Source organism: Pseudorasbora parva, chromosome 19 (assembly GCF_024679245.1).
Source record: "Pseudorasbora parva isolate DD20220531a chromosome 19, ASM2467924v1, whole genome shotgun sequence".
Taxonomy (NCBI): domain Eukaryota; kingdom Metazoa; phylum Chordata; class Actinopteri; order Cypriniformes; family Gobionidae; genus Pseudorasbora; species Pseudorasbora parva.
The window spans coordinates 21,772,869-21,778,776 of NC_090190.1; the positions used below are offsets into that span (position 1 = coordinate 21,772,869).

Sequence of the window (5,908 nt, forward strand, 5' to 3'; positions counted from 1 at the left end):
AGGTTGACTGGCTCAAAGTATTTTGAGTATTTTGAAAATACAAAAATACTCATCTTAAATGTATTTAAATACATTTTACATTAGATTTTTTCCAAAGGCTTTAAAATACAAAATAGTATTTTGTATTTCAAATATACGTATTTTAAATACATGTATCTGAAATACTGCCCTTCCCTGTAAGTAATCTATAGACAGCAAGGAAGGTCAACACACTGGAGTCTTTATTTATTTATTGCCAGATGCCTTGCAACATCACTGATGCTGAATGTTCCTGTATCTTAGTGGATGTTGTATGGAAGCATCATGGGCACTGGTGTGTGGGGCTGGCCGTCTGGTGCCTGGTCTGTCTCACTCCTGCTCCAATATGTTATCACTACTTTGGTTTACGGTCATCTTATGCTCATTAACATCAGAAACACGGTATATATACTGGCTGGGGTTAGAACGGGGAGGCTCGTGCTCATACTTTCCTCCAGACCTGTTGGTGCTTTGTGGGTCCCCTTGCGCTCTTCTGCAGAAAAAGCGCAGAAGATGTGGGAAACGAGGCGGGCTTTCTGTCAAACTCACGGCTAGACTGTTGTGGGAGTCAGGGATCAATTTGAACCATCATGGTTTGAAGGCTGAATGGGACAATCATCGATCCATTGACTGGCGCTCCCTGGAGCTAACATATGCATCAATTCGGGCAATCGTTTTGGAAATCATCAAAAAAAATCAAGGTGGGGTTGTAAATCTCAGAAATCTTAGACCACTGTGTCATTTATCACAATCAGAAGGCGACTCTATGTTAATCAAAATGGCACTGGTTAATCAGTGATCGCTTTGTAGTAAGACATTTATCCTGGGAGATTTATTCACATCAAAACTTCTGGATATTCTATTTGTGACTGAGACATGGGTATCTACCGGTGGCTTAAGTCATTTGGCTGACCTTGTTCCCTCGGATTGTAAATTTGTAAATTCACCTGGAATTACAGGCAGGGGTGGAGGTCTGGCAACTGCTTTTAAAACAGTTTTTTCCACTGTCGACCTGTGGAGATCAAAATCTTTCCAAGTTTTGAATCACAACCTTTTCAGATTGATTTAGCAGAGGCTGTGTTGTGTGGGCTGATCTATTGGCCAAACAAATGTAATCAACTGACAGCAGACATTTGTGCTGGGATTTTAAAAATAGTTTTTTTTATTTTTTATTTTGACATGCTTCAAAGCCTGCGATTATCCATTGGAGACCGGACCATAGCCTATGGTTAAATATTTAATCATCAGGCTATACCAACTAGGCTAGTCTACATGACAAGAACATATTTGTAGAATTGATTTAATGGACAAATTAGGCTATAATTTGCATCACAAAAATAAATAATGTACAGAACAATCACTTCTCTCTTATTTAGCCCATTTCAAGTTACATAACAAAAATAAACAATAATTTACAAATACCTTATATTACCAAAAAATAAAATAATGTAGGCTATCAAACTGTTTCATTTTTAACTTAGACCTATAGCCTATATTACAAAAAAAAACAAAAAAAAAAACATGAACAGCAATTACTTTGTTACATTTACAAATAACTTGCATTACACACAAATATATAACGTATGTAGGCCTACGTTTAAAAATAAATAAATAATATAAAGAAAAAAAATTGTGCATCCTGGCCAACAGTTTACAGAACATTAGCCTTTGGAGGAGACTTTCGGTAATGGACCATCGTCGTTCATTCATTCGTTCATTCATTCATTTATATAAAATGCTTTATTTTTCAGTAGCTAAGTCAACAGTTTTCATCTATTTGTATTTTCGTTTATTTGTACACTCACTTAAAAACGTTGGGTTAAAAATAACCCAACACGTAACCCAACTGTGGGTTGGTATAGCACCTTCCCAATGTTGGGTTATTTTAACCCAATGCATTGGGTTACAAAACAGTTGGGTTAAAAGTAACCCAACAGTTGAGTTAAATTTTTATTTTTATTCAAGCCATTATTTGAATAAATAAAATACCCATTGTTTTCAAATACAGATTTTTTTATTTGTATAAAACAATACATGTGCTTTAAAATATATATTTTAAATGTCAAACTAAATATTGGGGAGTAAATATTTATTGTAAATATACATAAATGTGTAAATATTAAATTCAAAATACACAGCACACATAATACACAAAAATGTACATAAGGTAAACATACATAAAAGGTGTGCATACAAAACAAAAAATAAAAATGAACACAACAAATATTAAATTAAAAACCTATACAAATATGGACAGAATACACAAATTCATAATATTAAATTCTTCCAGAAATAAACAACTTTATTAAAAAATCTACATTGTACACTGTATGCCTTTATGTGTTGTTAACATATCTTAAGTAGCAAAACAAATACAAATTATGATAATCAAAGTTTTTAATGAGGCAGCAAAATATATATTCAAGTTTGCATGCTACAAAATCTCCCAAATGGGGCAGAGGTCTTTGGATAGTTCATGTCATAAATAAATAAAAAATCTGAAACATACAGCCAGTGCTTGAAATAAGGTCTTCTGTTCAACTGTCTCCACAATTAAAATGAAAAAAATCAGCGAGGTCTCTTTGTCACCAGGCATCGTGATGTGGATCCTGGCTTGTCTCACTGTTCAGCTAATGCTGCATGTTAGTTCCAACCTTAAAAGAATTTAAAAAAGTTCAGTTTGCTTGCACTGTGACAACATCAGCAGTGTTAAATTACGTAAAAGTTACAATGAAGCAGTGTTGTACTGAATTAAACAAATTGTCACTAATTAGTCATTACATCTGCTGTTCATTTTTCACCAATCAACATACTAATCCTCATGCCGTTTCAAACCTGTAAGACTTCGGTTCATCTTCTGAACACAGAAAGGCCTAGAAAGGCAGTAAAGATATTAATGTAATCTATGTGACTCCAGTAATTCAACCTCAGTTTTATGAAGTGAGAAGCGTATATTCTATCCCTTAACCATAATTTACCACTTTATTTACAAAACATTAATCTCAACACATGTTCACGAGAGCCTCTTGACGCATGCGTGTTGTGTTGAAGAGAGAGCAAATGTTGTTGTGTTTTTTTTTGTGTTGTTGTTGCAAAAAGCACTCGTGTCGCTTCATAAAACTGAGGTTAGACCACTTGAATCCCATGGATTACTTTAAAGCTGTCTGTCCTGGGTCTTAAAGTGGTAGTTGCGTAGGTAGTCAATGGAGGGACAAAAACCTCGCAGATTTCTTCAACATTTGTGTTTTAAAGAACAACGAAAGTCTTACAACAACACGAGGGTAATTCATGAGATAGTTTACCCAAAAAAGAAAATGACTTCGTGATTTACTCACCCTCAAGCCAACCTAGGTGTGTATGACATTCTTCTTTCAGACAAAAACAATCTGAGTTATATTAATAAATATCCTGGCTCTTCAAAGCTTTATAATGGAAGCCCATAATTTAAAGCGCAAAAATGCATCCATCCATTATAAAAGTGCTTCACACGGCTCCGGAGATTAATAAGAACCCATTGAAGTGAATTGATGGGATTGTGTAAGAAAAATATCCATATTTACCACGTTATAAAGTAAAATATCTAGCTTCCAGTGGACCGCCTTAAGTATTCAACTTCTGAAAAAAGCGTAACTGCTGTGAGAATAACGTCGGACGTAGTGTAAAAAATCGTAAATGCCGAGACGATTAAGTTGAACGTAGCGTAAGCGTTTTGAATTGCGAGAGGCGTTACACTTTCTTTGTAAGTTGAATAAGGAAGGCTGTCTGTCGAAAATTTGTTATTTTAGTCTATAAAGTTTTAAATATGGATATTTTTTCTACAAAAACCCATCGATTCACCTCAGAAGGCCCTTATTAACCTCCTGGAGCCGTATGGATTACTTTCATAATGGATGGATGCACTTTTTTAGGCTTCAAATTTTGACCATTATAATGCTTGGATTAGTCAGGACATTTATTAATAACTGATTGTGTTCGCCTGAAAGAAGAATTTCATATACACCTAGGATGACTTGAGGGTGAGTACATTATGGGATATTTTTTGGGTGAACTATTGGATAATCTATTAACAAGCAAAATCACTAAAGGAAATAATAAATGGATGCACTTTATCAAAGCTAATTTGATAGTGTTGCTTTTACTTACAGGCTGATGGGTGAATGTAATTAAGCTTCTCTTCATTTCAGCATATGTTGGACACACCATGTTGTCCATTTGTGAGGTATGACGATGATGGCAGGATGGCAGGAAAGGTTTTAAAGGCAATTTCTCCATGATCATCTTTGAAAGACAAGTTAACAGAAAAAGAGAAAAAAACAGTTTTCACCTATACCAAATGTGTGGACCTGATTTCATATGCACTTAGACACAACCAAAACAACTTATTGAAATTAAAACATACTGTATGAAAATGAGAGAAGACAGCTGAAAAAAATAATAATAAACTGGTTGTTTCCCAAACAACCTGGTTCTGTAGTAGACCCTGCACTGCACATTGGCCTATCTAATGTTATTCAACTTACCAGCTTGCTAGTAGAGACTCCAAACCCGGAAATGTGCGTCGGATAAGGAAGACGTCGAACTTGTGTACTATTGGTGATACTCCAGGACTAGAGTCGAGAACCACTGAGATCCAATCCTCCCTCTGCATTAGAATGAAGCAGGGGAAAATAACCAGAAAAGTATATAAGTCTTTAAAAAATAATTGTGTACAACTTGTTTCAATATCGTACTCACCTTTAATTAAATGGCAGAGGTTCAACTGTTCTAGTCTTTGCTTCACAAATGAATCCATTGGTCTACAACACATTTAGTACAACATATTTAAAATATAGGCAAAAACTGTCATAGCTTCATAAGAAAACGTACTTTAGTTGTATGATTTAGCTACTCCTGTAATACGTTTAATAGTAACATGCATAATATATATTCATATGACAACATTCATTAACGTTACAATTGTTAGCACAATATTTCAGTTTTCTGCGTCAATGCTGTTGTGAATATCTGCACTCATTCATCTCACAACAGATATTTAGAGTAGTAAGTTACTGTTGGATATTCGGCGAATTCAAACGCTTCTCCCTGAATCTCACAGCGCTGCTGTGGTGTCGTGTGACCGGGTCTGAGCGGGTCTGAGCTCGCGCTGCACGGGCCGAGCTGATAATGCTCCGCGCGGCTTTAGATAGTGATTTCAGACCAGGCATAAGTTACTTACTTTCTTTATCGCCGTATTAAGTTTCTAAATAGGTACACTAGAATAATGTTTTTACTTTATTACTGCTAGCGAGCTAACTGGGATAGCTATGGTTTATTTTTCCAGAGAGCATTAACGGGATTTTTTAAAATAAAATTCAGTTTTCGACTATATTCAACGTTTCAGTACACAATACATAATGTTATAAGAGTTGTATTCATAAAAAAATGACATGTCTTACCTTTCATTTCATAATCAGGCTGCAGCAGCGTCTTCTGTTGGCAGTAACTGGACGGTTTGCCGTTAAAATTTGAACCGTCACTGGGGAAACCATATTTAACCCAACGGCCGGGTTATTACTAAAAATAACCCAACGATGTTAAAATAACCCAACGTTTTGCAAAATAACCCAACATATTGACCCAATATGTGTAACCCAACGGTTGGGTTAAAAAAATAACCCAACGTTTTTTACTGTGCAGATGTCACATTTGATTTATAGTCTGTTTTTCTCTGTGACATTTTTTTTTTTTTAAAGTGTTGGCAGACTAAATATATCAAATTATTGTATTGTCTGGCTATCACCAGACCAAGCTCAATTTAAGATTCAACATTGGTCTGGAGAGTCTGCTCTGTATTTTCTACTGCACAAGATGTGATCAACTGGTATTATTCAAATAACTCTGTACGCAATTG

At 35.2% G+C, this 5,908-nt stretch overlaps 1 long non-coding RNA gene across 2 annotated transcripts; it reads right to left on the bottom strand.

The window, feature by feature from the left end:
- Positions 1-2,626: 2,626 nt before the first annotated feature.
- LOC137048335 (uncharacterized) lies at positions 2,627-5,626 on the bottom strand. Of its 2 annotated transcripts, XR_010899386.1 has the most exons (4): positions 5,454-5,626; positions 4,753-4,814; positions 4,162-4,660; positions 2,627-2,672 (listed from the first exon to the last, which is right to left on the bottom strand). It is a non-coding gene; the product is annotated as an uncharacterized lncRNA (long non-coding RNA). The 2 variants fall into 2 exon arrangements; XR_010899385.1 differs by lacking the exon at positions 2,627-2,672 and having other exon boundaries at positions 4,059-4,660.
- Positions 5,627-5,908: the final 282 nt, after the last annotated feature.